The sequence below is a fragment of the Andrena cerasifolii genome, chromosome 7 (assembly GCF_050908995.1).
Source record: "Andrena cerasifolii isolate SP2316 chromosome 7, iyAndCera1_principal, whole genome shotgun sequence".
Taxonomy (NCBI): domain Eukaryota; kingdom Metazoa; phylum Arthropoda; class Insecta; order Hymenoptera; family Andrenidae; genus Andrena; species Andrena cerasifolii.
In genome coordinates this window covers 1980591-1997223 of record NC_135124.1, presented here as the reverse complement: position 1 = coordinate 1997223, position 16633 = coordinate 1980591, and the positions used below count along the sequence as shown (strand labels likewise).

Sequence of the window (16633 nt, the reverse complement as noted above, 5' to 3'; positions counted from 1 at the left end):
CTCAATCTAGGTCAAAGACTGCATTCTCTGTCCCTAGTGGCCATTTCGAGTTCAATAGAATTTGGGTTAAAGAATGCCCCGGCCACCTTCCAAAGGTGCATGGACCTGGTCTTGTCTGGTTTGCAGGGAGTGGAGCTCTTCGCGTATATGGATGATGTCGTTATTTATGTTGACTCTTTGGACGAGCATTCGCGGAAGTTGCGAAATCTCCTGGTTCGGTTACAAAACTCCAATTTAATGTTGCAACCTGAAAAGTGTCCATTTTTGAGGCGTGAGGTATCTTATCTAGGCCATATTATTTCAACGGAAGGGGTAAAACCTGATCCCGCTAAAATTGAGGCAGTAAAACTTTTCCCAGTCCCCAAAACTAAAAAGAACATAAAGCAATTTTTGGGGCTCATCGGGTATTATCGTCGGTTCATTCCTCAGATGGCTACAATTGCTAAGCCGTTAACCCAGCTTCTAAAAGCCGATGTTGCTTTTGCCTGGAATTGCAATGCACAGGTTGCTTTTAAAAACTTACCGGATACTATGTATATAGAAAAACAAGTGTAATATACATATAAAAAAAAAATTCTTAATGTACAACTTACCATTTCTTGTTGAATCCATTATTATAGCAAAAGGCAAACCAAATAAAAAGAAAATGAACTATTGAACTACTAAAACACCAGTAAACTATATAATATAAACTATATATATACAGGGTGTCCCACTAAGGAGTGGACAGCGCGATATCTCTTAAAGTATTGTCGATAAAAATATAAAAAAAATAGGGAATTGCATGGTTCGAGGGGGCCCATTTATTAGCGCGAACGAATTTTGTTTTCGATTATTATTTTAAAAGATACGATGGTCAAGTTCGGTTTTTCAAATGGAACTATTTTTTTTGAAGACCTGAGTTGATAGTACGTTCCAAGACAAATTCAATAAGCTTTAATGTATACACTTTATTTCCACTGGTTTTTAAGATATTGCGCTTGCAAAATTACTGATTTTCACTGGAAGAAAACCCTCTGAAATAGGAAGGACCGGGGTCGGTCTTACTGGCGCTACGGGTGGCATTGCCTGTTGAAACTGATACCTACCTGCCAAAGGTCTACGCCAGAAATGGCAGGCCCAAAGGCTGGACAATTCTTTTCCGTCAGAAATGCTACTTAGGTAGGTACATCTGCGGTATCGAGAAGCGCATCGTTACTTTTATTTCGCACTTGCTTCTACGCTCGGATGGCCGGTTCTTTTGTGAGGGATGCAAATTCGATTGGTTCTGATACAATCTGCTCCCTATGGTTGAAATTTAGTCTAGCAACTTTCACTCCTCCTAACCTAACCAATCCAACTTGCATCCCTCCCAAAAGAACCGGCCATCGGAGCGTAGAAGCAAGTGCGAAATAAAAGTAACGATGCGCTTCTCAATACCGCAGCTGTACCTACCTAAGTAGCATTTCTGACGGAAAAGAATTGTCCAGCTTTTGGGCCTGCGAACCCTGTCGTAGACCTTTGGCAGGTAGGTATCAGTTTCAACAGGCAATGCCACCCGTAGCGCCAGTAAGACCGACCCCGGTTCTTCCTATTCCAGAGGGTTTTCTTCCAGTGAAAATCAGTAATTTTGCAAGCGCAATATCTTAAAAACCAGTGGAAATAAAGTGTATACATTCAAGCTTATTGAATTTGTCTTGGAACGCACTATCAACTCAGGTGTTCAAAAAAAATAGTTCCATTTGAAAAACCGAACTTGACCATCGTATCTTTTAAAATAATAATCGAAAACAAAATTCGTTCGCGCTAATAAATGGGCCCCCTCGAACCATGCAATTCCCTATTTTTTTTATATTTTTATCGACAATACTTTAAGAGATATCGCGCTGTCCACTCCTTAGTGGGACACCCTGTATATGTTAGCATCACCAATTTTAAGGGTAGGGTCGAGGGCGGATGGCCCCACGCTGTCCTGCCTTCGAGGGTTTATGACTGGGACTTAGGCTGCGTGTGTTTCTGAATGGGGGTGCATGAGACTAAACAGTCCTGGCGACGGGCGATGGCTGGCGACCACTTTGGGTCTTTCAACTATCGGGTGTCGAAGGATTACTTATTTGAATGTAGAGAGAGAGAGTTTCGTTATGGCTAACGGCCTGACGCCGTATTGCCAAAGAATAGGGACTCTGTCCCTGGAGGATCTGGCCACGAAGTGGGGAAGGCGATGCCCTCTGGTATGCGAACTGTGATAGACCGCTCAGTCCTTACCCCAGAACTGTCCTGGATCGAGCTTCGTTGCTACCCTTAAAAAGTCATTTTTAACATATACAGGGTGTCCCACTAAGGAGTGGACAGCGCGATATCTCTTAAAGTATTGTCGATAAAAATATAAAAAAATAGGGAATTGCATGGTTCGAGGGGGCCCATTTATTAGCGCGAACGAATTTTGTTTCCGATTATTATTTTAAAAGATACGATGGTCAAGTTCGGTTTTTCAAATGGAACTATTTTTTTTGAAGACCTGAGTTGATAGTGCGTTCCAAGACAAATTCAATAAGCTTTAATGTATACACTTTATTTCCACTGGTTTTTAAGATATTGCGCTTGCAAATTTACTGATTTTCACTGCAAGAAACCCCTCTGAAATGGCAAAAACCGGGGGCGGTCTTACTGACGCCACGGGTGGCACTGCCTGTTGAAATGGATACTTACCTGCCAAAGGTCTACGCCAGAAATGGCAGGCCCAAAGGCTGGACAATACTTTTCCGTCAGAAATGCTACTTAGGTAGGTACATCTGCGGTATCGAGAAGCGCATCGTTACTTTTATTTCGCACTTGCTTCTACGCTCGGATGGCCGGTTCTTTTGGGAGGGATGCAAGTTGGATTGGTTCTGATACAATCTGCTCCCTATGGTTGAAATTTAGTCTAGCAACTTTCACTCCTCCTAACCTAACCAATCCAACTTGCATCCCTCCCAAAAGAACCGGCCATCCGAGCGTAGAAGCAAGTGCGAAATAAGAGTAACGATGCGCTTCTCGATACCGCAGATGTACCTACCTAAGTAGCATTTCTGACGGAAAAGAATTGTCCAGCCTTTGGGCCTGCCATTTCTGGCGTAGACCTTTGGCAGGTAAGTATCCATTTCAACAGGCAGTGCCACCCGTGGCGCCAGTAAGACCGCCCCCGGTTTTTGCCATTCCAGAGGGTTTTCTTGCAGTGAAAATCAGTAATTTTGCAAGCGCAATATCTTAAAAACCAGTGGAAATAAAGTGTATACATTAAAGCTTATTGAATTTGTCTTGGAACGCACTATCAACTCAGGTCTTCAAAAAAAATAGTTCCATTTGAAAAACCGAACTTGACCATCGTATCTTTTAAAATAATAATCGGAAACAAAATTCGTTCGCGCTAATAAATGGGCCCCCTCGAACCATGCAATTCCCTATTTTTTTTATATTTTTATCGACAATACTTTAAGAGATATCGCGCTGTCCACTCCTTAGTGGGACACCCTGTATATATAAAATAATACAAATTTAAGATTATTTAAGCCACGATTATTGGTACGTAAAATCACACAAAATGTATTCCTCTGGTATGACCAAATTGACAAAACACTATCACTATCGTCAGTTACAGAACAAATGCGTATCAATAGATTACAGTTACCGATATTTTTAAATTCGCGGCATTAATTGTTATACTTAAGAAATTAAAGTAATACATATACAGGGTGTCCCACTAAGGAGTGGACAGCGCGATATCTCTTAAAGTATTGTCGATAAAAATATAAAAAAAATAGGGAATTGCATGGTTCGAGGGGGCCCATTTATTAGCGCGAACGAATTTTGTTTTCGATTATTATTTTAAAAGATACGATGGTCAAGTTCGGTTTTTCAAATGGAACTATTTTTTTTGAACACCTGAGTTGATAGTGCGTTCCAAGACAAATTCAATAAGCTTTAATGTATACACTTTATTTCCACTGGTTTTTAAGATATTGCGCTTGCAAAATTACTGATTTTCACTGGAAGAAAACCCTCTGGAATAGGAAGGACCGGGGTCGGTCTTACTGGCGCTACGGGTGGCATTGCCTGTTGAAACTGATACCTACCTGCCAAAGGTCTACGACAGGGTTCGCAGGCCCAAAAGCTGGACAATTCTTTTCCGTCAGAAATGCTACTTAGGTAGGTACATCTGCGGTATCGAGAAGCGCATCGTTACTTTTATTTCGCACTTGCTTCTACGCTCGGATGGCCGGTTCTTTTGGGAGGGATGCAAGTTGGATTGGTTAGGTTAGGAGGAGTGAAAGTTGCTAGACTAAATTTCAACCATAGGGAGCAGATTGTGTCAAAAGAAAAGAATTGTCCAGCCTTTGGGCCTGCCATTTCTGGCGTAGACCTTTGACAGGTAAGTATCCATTTCAACAGGCAGTGCCACCCGTGGCGCCAGTAAGACCGCCCCCGGTTTTTGCCATTCCAGAGGGGTTTCTTGCAGTGAAAATCAGTAAATTTGCAAGCGCAATATCTTAAAAACCAGTGGAAATAAAGTGTATACATTAAAGCTTATTGAATTTGTCTTGGAACGCACTATCAACTCAGGTCTTCAAAAAAAATAGTTCCATTTGAAAAACCGAACTTGACCATCGTATCTTTTAAAATAATAATCGAAAACAAAATTCGTTCGCGCTAATAAATGGGCCCCCTCGAACCATGCAATTCCCTATTTTTTTTATATTTTTATCGACAATACTTTAAGAGATATCGCGCTGTCCACTCCTTAGTGGGACACCCTGTATAAGTAATATTGTTGTCACTTAGTTCGAATGATTTATCAAATTTGAAACGTTAAATTTTTACAGGAAAACGAGAAATACAAGCTAACAAATTATTTCTTATTATTCAACAGAATATTTTTTAATCTATATCCCGCGACAAAACTATAAGACACCCATAATTTGTGGGAATATGTTAATATGAGCGAAATTTTTGTTAGAATAACCGTTAGTATTATGAAGAATTACCTAAAATACATAGATTTCTTCCACAATAACATCGATGCCAGCGATGGAAAGATCCCTAGTAAGAAATTTCTAATTTTGTACGAGATTTGATGCGACAAAACTATAACACACGGTATACTTTGTGCAGGGAAAAAAGAAGTAAATCAATGAAAACAATTTTTTTCTACCTATTAGTAGTGAGTCGTGCCGCCTTTATTCTTTATGATTTCAATTAATCGTTTTGGTATGGATTTATACAATTTTTTAATCTCCTTTTGATTTAGTTTCATCCACTGCTCCTCAATGGACGCCTCCAGATCGTCCACAGTGGAAAACTGTTTTCCGTTTGCATACACAGAACGCGCTAACATTCCCCAAACGTTCTTAGTGATGTTTAAATCGGGGGACCGTGCGGGCCATGGTAAATTTTGTATGTTTTGGTCACGAAAATATTGTTTTACTTGTTTTGCGGTATGTACAGAGGCATTGTCATGCTGGAAAATATAATTTTCACAAGCAATGGTGCTTGCGTGTTGTGACAACTGTAACGTATCTCTACTACCGCTGTAAATTTTTCTTTTTCCTTTCTACAATTATCGTCGTTTTCATTCTAGTATTAAGACACGTAGCGGAGAACACTTAAACTAAACCACGCGCAACGCATGCGCATAACCGCCCGTTCAAACTAAATCCAGCGCCGTGAACGACTTGAGCGCGCAGGCGCATACCGCACGTTCAACCGGACGCCGATTAAACTGAGCGTAGTGCGCGACTGGCGGGAACCGGACGTAAAATCTGATTGGTACAAACGCAGCAACTGATTGGTGCGGGTCAAGCTCCAGCAAGGAGTATAAATATAGGCCTGCCTGCAGGAGAGAACAGTTTTGGTCCCGACACCAAACCATCCTAAGTTTCCATCCGAGGACGCTTTAGTTAGCCCCTCAAAATCCATACGAGGACGCTTTAATTAGCCCCTCAAATTCCATTCGAGGACGCTTTAGTTAGCCCCTCAAAATCCATACGAGGACGCTTTAATTAGCCCCTCAAAATCCATACAAGAAAAGCGTGGGCCAGCTGATAGGCACCATTAAAACATTATACTCAGAGAGAAGTAATCCTCTCAATTTCTATAACGAAACCGCCAAACAATCTTTACGATCAGTTTAATACGACCAAGCGTCGAACCTTGTATTATACGCTATTCCGACTTCGTGTCGAGATTTATGTTCAACTAGCAATTAGCCTAGTAATTATATTATATCATACATATTAATTAATCAAAGGTTCTAACAATTTAATAACAAAAACGTCGAACAATCCTATATTCTGTTTTACCGACCAAGCGTAATTTGGTTAATCTTTTGTTCGGCTATACCGACTTAGCGCTGAAACCGAAATAGAATAATATTCTTCGTTACCGACCGATACGTCATTACGTAACTATCTTACGTTCATTTATATAAATTTATAGACTACGTTCGCACGACTAAGTGTCGTATTCTATGTTCACATCGACTTTGCGTCAAAACACATTTTTGAATAAATCATTTTGTTATTATTGTTAAAAGAAGGACTCTGGTTTCTTGAAATTCATTTCTTTATCGCATGCCAACCGAACCAAATCCCACAATTCCAGGGGTATCCGCTCTACACGTGGAATCTCCTGTAATAAACGGTAACGCCACGTTTGAGAACGTTACACAACTGTCCTTCTAATATGTTTATATATCTAGCAGCATTCATACTAGTTGCTATAAACTTTATATTACTTCTTCCGTAATATCCTATTGCGGCCCAGTCCATGATACCGCCTCCGCTCTTCTTGATAAATATAATTCCTCCTTCCTCAAATCATGGTAATAGTATGATAAACCGTCCAGTCCATCCAAATTAAAACGTTTCTCATCGGAGAAAATAACTTTTCTCCACTTTTTCTTCCACTAAATATGTTTCTCGGCGAATGCTTCCCTTTCCGCTTTATGCCGATTCGTAAGCGGCGGCTTTTTTGAAGTTTGCGTCTCTTTATATGCTTTGATCCTTTAATAATTCGTTGCACATTACGCACGTTAGTGTACACACCAGCTTCCAGTGCAATTTGCCGTGCTGTCATGCACGAATTTGATGCCTTCCTTCGAATGGCCCGTCTTTCCCTTTCGGTTGTTGCCTTTGGACGTCCACCAGGATTTTTCTTTCCGTAATTTTCACTATTTTTTAAATAATGGTACACAACGCATCGGCTCCGTCCAAGTGCTGTTGCGATTTTCGCAATGGAGTAATAATCTATTTTCAAATTTTCGATTACTTTTATTTCATCTACCGATAGTTTCGTTCCTCGAGGCATTTTCATTAACTTATAAATTATAATTAAAACAATATAATAAAAAATGTTAAGATATTATTAAGTAATATAGAACGCAGAAATATTCTCGATATGTGGGATTGCAATCGAAGAGCAAGCTCGTCTAATGGAAATCGCTAAAATGCTACTGTCTTATAGTTTCGTCGCGGTGGTTCGATCATGTTTATACAAGGCACATCGATGGGAACCGGAACAATACACTTACAGACCCCACAGTCGTCTTAAATTACAAAACACGAAACGGTTGGAAGCGAGAAATAGTATTCTACCTAAAAACTTGTATTACATTACGCTTTTTTATGAATTCGCAAGAGATAAAGAACAAACTTACAAGTGTCTTATAATTTTGTTGCGGAGTGTATGTACTTCGCTATACCATTTTTTATTTATAAAAGTTTTAAAGGTAATAAAAAACGTTTTTCAAATATGTATAATACAGTTTATTTTTAATACAAGTAATAATATTACAAATTAAACTTGGGATTCTGAATTTTAGCTCTTATTATTTTCGGATCGACTTGAAAAAATGTACATGAAATTTAACATTCTTTTCTTCAATCTTACAAAATTTGATAACTGCATTACGAGTCTTGAGTTCCAATAATTTACAATAAAATTTGAACTTCAAGTAGAGATGATGACGATACATCGATATTTGAAGATCGATATGTACATTGAAACCACCGATGTTTTTATAATAGCAAATTCGGTACCTCGCACTGACTTTGCACTGGTGTCAGAAAATGACGTGGATTGGTTGTTTCTGATAGAAACGAAGATAGCTCTATAAGAATCAACCAATCCAAGTCATTTTATGGCACCAGTGCAGAGTCAGTGCGAGTTACCGTATTCGCTATAATAGATGTCGATGTGTTTGGATATTATTATGCTAATTAGATTTTAATTTCTCTGGGATAAAAATGATTTTTTCAAGTTTAATGCTCTATCAGCTTCAGTGGTGTTTTACAGTCGGTATTTTACACCGCATCGCAAAGGCATTTACGACATGTCGCAAATATACGTATAATATGTCGTTTTTAAGACCATTTCATACGTGTCATTTGTCGCAAATGTAGTAAATAGAAATATTCATTATTTCAAGGTTTCAACAATTAAAGTGTTGAAAAAATATAGTTCTTTCTGACTCGCTTGTTGGTTGCATGCGAACACTGTAGAGTACTGTAAAATACGGCGATTACATCGAAAACTATTGGGATTTTGTGATCCTCTAGGGAGTGATCGGAACAACGTGTACCGTCGCTGATTGGTTGCCGCGATTTTGGAGCAAAAGCGGAAGTAGGAAAAAGAAACCATAAAAAAGAAAGAGACAGAAATAGTGATAGAAAGATACAGAAATAGTGATAAAATGAGACAGAATTACTGAAAGAAAGAGAGTGAGAAATATTGATAGAAACAGATAGATATGTTTATTTTCGGTTTTGCTCTGTCACGTCCCGGGTGAAGGTCTTTTTAGGGGAATGACACAGTTGGGGTAGATCGGGAGGAAGCCTCGGCACGAAAACCAGTTTCGCGACACAAGGCTAGTTGAGGGAGTTTAGGCACGAAAACCAGCTTCGCGGCACTAAGGAGGGTAGGACTTTGGCACGAAAACCAGTTTCGCGGCACAAAGTGAGGCAGCAGTTAGGCACGAAAACAAGTTTCGCGGCACTAGGAACGATGGGCGTTAGGCACGAAAACCAGTTTCGCGGCACTAGGAACGATGGGAGTTAGGCACGAAAACCAGTTTCGCGGCACTAGGAACGATGGGAGTTTTGGCACGAAAACCAGCTTCGCGGCACAAGCAACCAGGGAAGGTAAAGCAGTAATCAAGCACCAGAGTGACACCCGTTAGACAGAAGCATGGGTATTTAAAGTCCTGATAATTGGATTTACCGTTGCATTAATATAAGAAACCTCGCGTTATATTTCTTTGTAATAGAGGTAATGGTATGGTCGTAAAAGGCCTATACGAAAGTAAGCTTTGTAAACACTGTAAGAAATCCCGGAGTTCGCGAACCGAGATCAGCTGTTGCAGTAGCTTGTTATGATTCGGTAATTCCGTAACCGAAGGATCACTACAATAATTCGAAGCGTTATTTAGAATAAGAACGTTTATTCAGTTTAAAGCATATGTGGTAATATTATAATAATGCGTAGGACGTTAAGCATTAGCACAAAACATTTATATAAATGGTAATCAATAGCAATATATAGATGAACATGAAATATGCGAGTATTAGCAATGGACAAGAATATGAAAAGCAATTAGGAAAAAATATGAAAGGGTAGAGCTGGTTACAATATAGATGGTGGTGATATGCGATAGTAAAATAAGTAATTGTAATCGCTTACAGTGGTTGTCGATAGTGAATCACTCGTCGAACGGGGTTGCACTGATTTTAATGCACGTTTAGTTACGTTCTTAAGAATGTTTCTATGGAAGAGATTTCCGTAGAAAAGCTTTCTGTAGAAGAGCTTTCCGCAGAAGAGGGCTACGGCCTCTGGGGCCCTTGTATTTATACGGTGTTTAGGTATGAGGGGTGTGCGCGGTATGGACCGTGACTCATGCACGAAATATGCGTCGCAATAAGACTTCCGGGGTTTTTATAAAGGGCATTCGAAAAGGACTTCGCAATATTATTTCCGGGGTTTTTATGAGGGGGGCTCTAGAAGGGGGACTCAAACTAGTTAAATGTGGTTTGGGTGTTTTGGTTGGAATGAGGTAAGAGTAGCTTTGACTCGGTGGGTCGTAGGGAGGTCGTGAGACGTAGTCTCGATGTAAGGGGGTTTTTGGGGCGAGGGACTTGTTTAGACTTTGAAGGTGAGGGAGGAGATCGTGCCTCGTAGGGCGTAGAGGGAAGGGGATTTCGTAGTAGATTATCTTGAGATGGGGACCGCTAAGGTACATCGTCAAGGTGGTCGGTAGTTGGGAAAAAGGGGTAAGATTTGAATTCGAGGGATTTTGGCGAAGATTTGGAGTAATTTGTGGGGAAGACTCTTATTACGACTCCGCGAAAAATAGTGGGACGTCACAGCTCCAAGATGGCTGCGGTTATACCAATCACTCCCTAGAGGATCACTAATGGGATTGGCAAAGCTGCGATACACTACCTGGTGGCGACCAGGGGTGGGCACTCCGTATATCAATCAGTTGGCAAAATTTAGTGGGCGGCACAATCCACCAGCGGCGCTGGGATCAATAAAGTTGAAAATATTTGGTAACAGATGGCGCTGATGAAATTATTTTGTGGCGCCGCAAGCGCGCTGTTAGCACAAACGCGCTGAAGGAACGCGTGTTCGCCACGCTAGGAGATTGTAGGCTGACAAGCCAATCAGCGGTGAGAACGGCGACATTTAAGTGTTGGATCTCTCTCCTCGTGGCATTCAGTTTTTTTTCGCGTGCAAGGATACCATGAGGTTTTCTGTACCTGAGTTAATATATTAAAACTTTTATTGTTCATTTTATTACTCATCGAATACTTGATTTTTTTGTGGACCTGCCCCGGCACCAGTGCCTCCGTAGGAAAGTACCTATATAATTGGTGACCCCAAAATAGTATTCGAGAGTACGAAACGCGCAAGCACGACTGGAGGTTATGATTGAGGGAACAAGTCTAACGCCCACGAGGTCCGGGGGCTCAACGAAAGATGAGCTAAAGCATCAATCGGAAACGAAAGGACAAGACCCCAGCACCCAGTCTACGCAAACGTACGCAGGCGTAAAGAGAGAAGTACACAGTAGCGAATTCGCCAAAATCAAACTTCCTTCTTTCTGGCAGAAGCGCCCAAAACTCTGGTTCGCGCAACTAGAAAGCGAATTCAACTTGCACCACATACGGTACAAAATATCACACGATCGTTAGGAACCTTGACGAACAAACGATTATCATCGTAGCCGACCATATCGAGAACCTTCCTGCGACGCAGAAGTACGAAAATCTAAAAACTGCCTTAATCAATAGATACACAGACTCAGAAGAGAAGAGGTTACGTCAACTGCTCTCGGGAGTCGAACTAGGGACCAGGAAGCCGTCCGAATTGCTGAGGGAATTGAGACATCTCGCCGGAGGCACGGTTACAGAAAACGTGTTGATGATCCTATGGATACAACGCTTGCCAACAAGCACGCAGGAAACACTGGCAGTGGTGGAGGATATCCCGCTGGCAAAATTGGCAGAATTGGCGAACAAGATTATGGACCGCAAAGCCGACAGCATCTCAGCTGCCACAGTCGAAACTCATCCACGCCAGGAAAAGACCGAGGTAAATCCGGACATTAATGAAATTGTGAAACGCCTGGAGGCGTTGTAAACCAGTAGTGGACGGGGCCGAGCGAGACCTAACAGACATTCCAAGGCCAGGCGCGCGCACCCGCCCAGGAGCAGATCCTCAACCTCAGCACAACGGCGACCTTGTTTCTACCACCGGAAATTTGGTGATAAGGCTTGGAAGTGTACTTTACCCTGTCCTATGGCCCATAAATTACAGGAACAGGGAAACGACCCGAGCCATCAACGGTAGAGGCGTCCGAGGATGGTAGTGGGACACAGAATCATCTACATGTGTTGGATCGACGCACAGGTCTGCACTTTCTGGTGGATACTGGTGCGGACATTTCGCTCATCCCAAAATCCAGGACAAAAAAGGAGCCACCGTCATCTGGGGTTCAACTGTTTGCAGCAAATGGTACGAAAACTGACACATACGGCGAGAAACTACTAGCCCTCGATTTGAGCCTCCGGCGGAATTTCCGGTGGAGTTTTTGTGTCGCGGATGTGCGACGCCCCATACTCGGCGCAGATTTCCTGGGCCACTTCGCCTTAGTGGTCGACTTGCCAAACCAGCGGCTTGTGGACAACGTCACCGGACTTACGCAAAGGGCCCAGATTACTAGGGACGATCAGGCGACCATTAGCACCGTGGTCCCAGAATCGAGGTACCACCGAGTACTTTCCGAATTCCCAAGCATCACCCGTTTCACACCCAAGCCTGCAGAAAAGGCGCACGGTGTGGAACACCATATTTTAACTAAAGGACCACCAGTCGCGGCAGCACCAAGGAGGCTGTCACCGGAGATGCGCAGAGCGGCAATGGAAGAATTTAACTACATGGTGGACCTCGGAATTTGCCGACCATCGGACAGTGTCTGGTCCTCACCGCTCCATATGGTCAAGAAAAAGAAAAAAAAGCAAAAGAGAAGGAAACAGAGGGTTTCGAAGAATGGCGCCCTTGTGGGGATTATAGAGGTGTGAATACCGTGACGACGCCAGACCGCTATCCATTGCCACACATACAGGACTTCACCACAGGGTTGCACGGTAAGAAAATATTTTCAAAAATAGATCTTATCCGTGCATACCATCAGGTCCCAGTGGCGCAGGAAGATATCCCCAAGACAGCAGTAACGACGTCTTTTGGACTTTTCGAGTTCGTGGTAATGCCGTTTGGCCTGCGCAACGCAGCGCAGACGTTCCAGAGGCTGATGGATTCCATCCTTCGAGGGCTCGACTGTAGCTTCTGCTACCTGGACGATATGCTAGTGGCGTCCAACACAGCGGAGGAACACGAGCAGCATTTACGAGCTGTGCTGCAAAGACTACACCAGCACAGTATCGCGGTCAACGCAGCGAAATGCATGTTTGGAGTTCAAGAGATTCCATTCCTGGGGTTCATGGTCACACAAGAAGGAATCTCGCCCTCACCAGAGAAGATCGAGACGATCTTGCGGTACAATAAGCCAAAAACGGTTACCGAATTGCGCCGTTTTCTTGGCGTCATAAACTATTACCGCCGATGCCTGAAAAACACAGCGACGTACCAGGCAGCACTGTTCAAGTACCTCGAGGGCAGCAAGAAGCGAGACAAGAGGCCAGTTGAATGGACGCCGGAGGCAGAGGAAGCGTTCGATCGCTGCAGAACCGAGTTGGCCCGAGCAGTGACGCTGACACACCCAGCCGAGTCGGTACCATTGGTACTCACGACAGACGCGTCGGACGCAGCGATGGGAGCATCCCCGGAACAATGCATTGATGGTCAACACAAACCTATAGCGTTTTTCTCCAAAAAGCTGTCCGACACACAGAGGAGATATAGCGCGTACGACCGCGAGCTCCTCGCCATGTACGCCGCTGTACACCATTTCAAACATCTCCTCGAGGGACGTCAGGTAATCATCAGGACGGATCATCGACCCCTCACGTACGCGTTCACCCAAAGGCTCGATAAAGCGTCACCTCGCCAAGCTAGGCAGCTGGATTTCATCGGGCAGTTTACGACGAACATCCGATATATCCCAGGAGACGAAAACACAGCGGCCGACGCTCTATCGAGAATGCTATTGATCCTATGCACAAAACAATTAAAAATGAAATAGCTGTTTGTTTCTACATCCTTGCCAAAAATAGTTCTGTATCTACTAATACTGTGCAGAACCAATACCTGTGGCAGGTGGTAAATTCTGGGTAGGTACTGCTGTTCGTACCAAGAACATGTTTGATGATTTATCGTTCACAGGGAAGTGTTGATGACACACACGATAATTGATAAACACCCGTTTGGGATTCAGCTTAGGTAAATTTAGATTCTGAATAACCTGCAGCCATGCATCAAAATGTTTCCTATTTTTCTCCGGATTCGGAAATCGATGTCGGGTTGAATGTGTGTCTAAACATCCAGGGGCAGCACATAAATGATAGGTACCACGACCCATCTGGTATCTGTGACCAATAATTAACACGGTGTCAATATTTGTAGGATTCAATTACTTATTTTGTTAATAGTTTATTTCTTACCTCTCAATATAACGCTTTCCTGCACCTTCCTACCTTTCTTATGCTTTTGCTACGCTTTGCTATGTTCAGCTGTGTCCCGTTATGTACCGTTATATTCTGACTGCTGTAATGACGCTGCCACTGGGCGGCGCTGATTATGTTCTATTCCCGCCACAAAATAATCTCATCAGCGCCATCTGTTACCAAATATTTTCAACTATATTGATCCCAGCGCCGCTGGTGGATTGTGCCGCCCACTAAATTTTGCCAACAGATTGATCACAGACGAGGTATAGAATAGACCTATCAAGCAATGTATTTTTGTGTCGCCGGTTTGGGGGGTCCTAGGACCTCCTTACCATTTTAGTGTCGCATGCAACGTTACCGGTGAAGTTTCAAAACAGATTGTAACGCTACGCGTGGTAGGAACTAGAATTAAGCACGAGTAAAACTAGGTTATGTTTTGAGAGTCAAAGCCCGCGATTTACAAATGTTTCTGTTAGAGTAACAATTTAAAAATCGTCTTATGAACATATTCCGTTCAACGGAAGAGAACGGAGGGAGAAAATAAAACGATATCACATTCGTCTTTTAACCTTGCTGTCCTATTCCGGTTTATTTAACGCAAAACAAATTTCATTCCCTTGCAATAACGTAATTTGTAAAAACAGGACTTTAATGTTTTTTAAGAGCACCTGTTGCTGAACCCCACCCATGTATCATGTGTTTCCGCATACATTAATGATGGTCTATACGATATAATACAGACATATAATAATAAAAATAATAATAATAATATCCTTCTACTGTACTATATTATTTAAAAGGAACATATCGAAACCGTACACACCGATTTTGCTGCAATTTTGCAAGTCTGTAGAGTAGCCAAAAATATTCCATGCATATTTTTTTAAAAAGGAATTCATTCTCCTCCATAGCTATTAGACCAATTGAGGGCTCGGATACAATAAGGGGACTAGCGCTCGAAATTGGGAAAAATTATTGTCCAAACGCTAAGAAAGATTGGAAAATTAAATTTTGTTAAACTGGATTTTAAAAAATATAGTATTGTAAAGCTCGCCACGGCACACATTTTTTCTATTTACAGTATTTTCATCGAATTATTAGTATTCGAGACAAAAAAATTATAAAGTAAAAAATTTTCATCGTCCAAAATCGTTATTTCTTTAAACATAAATTGCGATAACTTGAGTAAATATTAAGGGATCGTTATGAGACTTAAAATATAAAACTCAGAAAACTCTAGCAGAGCCACAAAATGTATGCACAAAACTCTTATGTTAAAAAATGTAATAATATTTAATTAAAAAGTAGTACTGGACATAACCCATGTTTTTCAACGTTCGCTGTTAAAAAGTATCGAGGCAATTTTGAGTTACATATAACTTGCAGCGACAAAGTTTTTTCGTAATATACAAGCAAGATTTTCACCAATTTTCACACTGCTTAATAAATAATTGTGGAAGATATGGCGATATATATAAATTCCGCACGCCACTAAGAGTCAACAGCCGCGTATAATGCGCTATTTAGTAGTTTTAGCACTCGCGTTGACAGTTGGTGGCGCGCGGAATTTACATATATCGCCATATCTTCTACAATTATTTATGAAGCAGTGTGAAAATTGGTGAAAATTTTGTTTGTATATTAAGCAAAAACTTTGTCGCTGCAAATTATATGTACCTCAAAATTGCCTCGATACTTTTTAACGGCGAACGTTGAAAAACATGGGTTATGTCCACTATTACTTTTTAATTAAATATTATTACATTTTTTAACCTAAGGGTTTTGTGCATACATTTTGCGGCTTTGCTAGACTTTTCTCAGTTTTATATTTCAAGTCTCATAACGATCCCTTAATATTTACTCAAGTTATCGCAATTTATGTGTAAAGAAATAATGATTTTGGACGATGAAAATTATTTTCTTTATAACTTTTTACCTCGAATAGTAATGATTGGATAAACAAACTGTAAACAGAAAAAATGTGCCCTGACGAGCTTTACAACACTATATTTTTTAAAATTCAGTTTAATAACATTTAATTTTCGAATCTTTCTTAGCGTTTGGACAATAATTTTTCACATTTTAGAGCGCTAAGTAGTCCCCTTATTGCATCCGAGTCCTCAATTGCACATTGATTATACAAAATATTACATCCTTCTACGTATAAATAAAAAATATTGATTCGCAAATTAGTATTGTTTCATTGACATGTTTCCTAACTTCACTACCCAACCTCTCTATCTTTCATTATTGCTATCCTCCTTTATGCTCAGCGAGGCTCTGACGCTAGACGCAGCTCTCGTGCCGTATTCCTTCAAGACTTCTCGATAGAAAGATATGTGGCAACAGCGCGGCAGAGACAGAGAGAAAAGAAAATGCGGCAACTATGCGAAAAAAAATTCGTCTACACAGAGTACCTGGAGATGTCACCTCTGTACAACTTCTTTTTATTGACCGCAGTAGTTTCATTAGGGCCCGTCTGTTTACAAGGGACGCTT

The 16633-nt window shown here is 41.4% G+C and overlaps 1 long non-coding RNA gene across 3 annotated transcripts; it reads right to left on the bottom strand.

Moving 5' to 3' along the window:
* Window positions 1-13542: 13542 nt before the first annotated feature.
* Window positions 13543-15243, bottom strand: LOC143371106 (uncharacterized). Of its 3 annotated transcripts, none has more exons than XR_013085974.1 (3): window positions 14251-15243; window positions 13777-14154; window positions 13543-13681 (listed from the first exon to the last, which is right to left on the bottom strand). It is a non-coding gene; the product is annotated as an uncharacterized LOC143371106 (long non-coding RNA). The 3 variants fall into 3 exon arrangements; XR_013085973.1 differs by having other exon boundaries at window positions 13777-14054; window positions 14130-15242; XR_013085975.1 differs by having other exon boundaries at window positions 13777-14054; window positions 14163-15241.
* Window positions 15244-16633: the final 1390 nt, after the last annotated feature.